Source organism: Camponotus vicinus, unplaced genomic scaffold, assembly GCF_025532165.1.
Source record: "Camponotus vicinus isolate PSW18456_S1 unplaced genomic scaffold, iyCamVici1.0 SCAF_12, whole genome shotgun sequence".
In the NCBI taxonomy this organism is placed as follows: domain Eukaryota; kingdom Metazoa; phylum Arthropoda; class Insecta; order Hymenoptera; family Formicidae; genus Camponotus; species Camponotus vicinus.
Window position 1 is genome coordinate 3,898,412 of NW_028141948.1, and position 3,074 is coordinate 3,901,485.

The following is a 3,074-nucleotide window of genomic DNA, read 5'->3' on the forward strand; positions in this document are numbered from 1 at the left end:
ACTATGTATGATTTGCAGAGGTCTCTTGGCTTTAATTCTTGCATCTTCAAATTTAGTCCTTGTTTGCCTTTTGACAAATCTCACATACCATTTCCAGTTCGGTTAGGTTTTTGGATGTTAAATTTATTCCATCGCTGATTTTCAGAAGAGTCTTCATATTTTCATTACTAATGTGTCCGAGTTTCCTATGCCAATTTGTTGCAATATTATTCGATCCATCTGTCAGGTACGCTTTGTTTGATTGCTTTAAGTTTTACCTGAAACAAGCCATTCTGCATTTTATGCCCTTTTATTATTGTTTTATTATTATGTTTAATTAAAACTTCATCTTTCACGAAATTTATTTCTCCTCCATTTTCCGTAATAACATGAACCGATAGAAGATTTGTACTTAATTCTGGTACGTACAATACTTCTTTCAGCTTACAATTTTCAAATTCGATCGATCCAGATCCTCTTGACGTCATCGATTCATGTATTTTGGCAACTCCAATCATTGAAAGTTTTTCCGTGAAATTCTTCATGTGATCTTATCTATTCGTCATATTAGAAGTGGTTCCTGAATCCACAATCCATACATCTTCAGTCTTCGATTCGTTTGCTAAAAAAGATACTTTATCCGTCTTGTCCTCTTCATTGCTCTTCTTTTTTCTGAAGAAACAATCTTTATCTTCATGGTTATTTTTCTTGCAAATACTACATGTTCTTCCGCTCTTTGTCTGTGCATCTTTCTCGCTGCATGTTCTTGCAAAATGTCCTGTTTTATTGCACTTAAAACAGCGTATCTCATTTCCATTGGTTTTTAATTTTAATCTGCAATCCTTTGCAAAATATCCTTGTTTGTTGCATTTGTGATATTTTTTATTTATTGCCTTAAATGCCACTGCTTTCTCGTTTGATTGTCTTCCTGAATTTCTCATTTCTTCTGAAATTAATCGTGCGGTTAGATTATCCAGTGTCCTTTCGTTTCTAGATGTTGATTCCCATGCACTCGCAAAGTGTCTGTATTCTTCTGGTAGAGTTGCTAGTATCTTCGAGATAATCATCTCACCTTCTATTTTAGTGTTGAGAGCAGTTAATTCAGTCGCAATGTTTTTTAATTTACTTACGTAGGCTGCTATATCTGTGGTTTTTTCATAATTCAAACCGTAGAACGTTTGGAGAAGGCTGCATTTTTGTTGCTCATTATCCCTTTCGTAAATAGCGTTAATCTTCGTCCACATCTCATTAGCTGTATTACAATTTAGCAGATGCATCAGAGGTTTCTTGTCGACCGTTGTTACAATTATCTTCTGAGCCACAGTATCTTTCTTCTTCCATTGATTATCTCTGTTGTTCATTGGAGTATCTGCAGTTACGATTTGGTATAGTTCATTTGCTTTAAATATTATTCCAACTTGGAATTTCCATAATTGGAAATTTTCAGCATCAATAAGTTTTTCGACGTTAGTAGAATCTTCCGTTAATGCTCTCGCCATTTTACTAATTTTATCACTTTTACTAAATTTATTTTAATACTTTATATTTATTTTTACTTTTACTATATTAAAAAAAAGATTTCTTATGACATCTAACCTTATTTCATAAAAAAAAAGTACCTATGTTCATTTGAATGTCTTACCGATTTAACCTCTATGTTCGCTTTATGACACCTATTTTTTTTTCTCTTAACACAAACGTCTTATAAGATGTTAAGACGTAATTTGTTGATATATTTATTGATATTCTTGTTTATTCTATACGTTTTTACGTGACCGTTTTTTTTTTAACACTTTGTACTTTTTACGCTTTATAAATATACTATTCACTATTCTTAACGTTTTAAATCTGTATCTTTTTATTTTTGCCCGTTTCCTTCTTTTATTACACACGTGCTTTGGCTTTGATTTCTTTTTATTCTTTTATATTCTTATTATTAATTAAGTGGCCGCCTGGGCCCATAACCTGTTAAAAAAGTTCTATAAATAAATAGAATATCAAGCCAGAACACATTTGTTTAAAAATAATAAATGTTATGATTTTATTGTGCCTCTTAACAATTATTAAAGATGAACTGTTACAAATACAAATTAACATTGAGGCTTCAATCAAGGATTATAACGTAAGATTGAAATCAATATGTAATATAATTGAATAGCGTTTTTATATAAATAATATGACTTGTGTGGTGTTATTTATTACAATATTAATACGCTTGTGTGGTGTTATTACATTATAATTAATAATCTTATCTGGTATGATGATATCAGAAATGTGTGCAGATCGACGGTCACCGGAGGAAAGGGACGAGCAGTCGAAAAAATAAATCAATAACATGTTTTCTTCCTTTGTTTTTAATGTGTTCTAAATAACTTCTATTTTGTGTGTAGTATGTATATGTGTGTTCATAAAACTTGCACAAAATTACTATAAATATAATTCATAATTCAACAGTCTCTAACGAACTGGCGATACAATACAGTTGGCACGGTGCAAAAAATAAACAAATATTTTCCAAATTGGAAATTTGCAAGATGATTTTAAGTACGTAAAATATTCAAAAACAATTTGTATTTTTTTTTTAATGAATGCTATAATTCCTGTACAAATTGAAAGACATGTTCCTAAGTATTTGTTAACAATTTGTTAACTTATTAATTAATAAAACATATTTACCAATATTGATATATTAAAGTCTTTTGTGTATATTAGAGATAAAGCATATAATTATTTGTTACTGAACTTAAATTATTAAAATTATAATAATAGTATAATGCTAAAATTAAATTATTATTCACATATTTGTTCTAATATTTATAAATAATGAACAAGTAATAAAGATACGTTATTTTTTCAGATGTGATATGAAAATCATTTCCGCGTGTAACAGATGACCAGATTTCTGCGCCAATCAAAATATGGTTGGCTCATGCCAAGGAAAGGATAACAAAAAAAGAATAAGAAGAACGCGTCCCTTTGCAACGTTCCATTGTAAACGATGCAGTACAGAGACCAGATTGCGGTGCCGGTTTCCCCACTTTAAGCGCGTACTAGTAGCCGAGTCCCGAGAAGCAGTCTATCTCTACCACCGATCT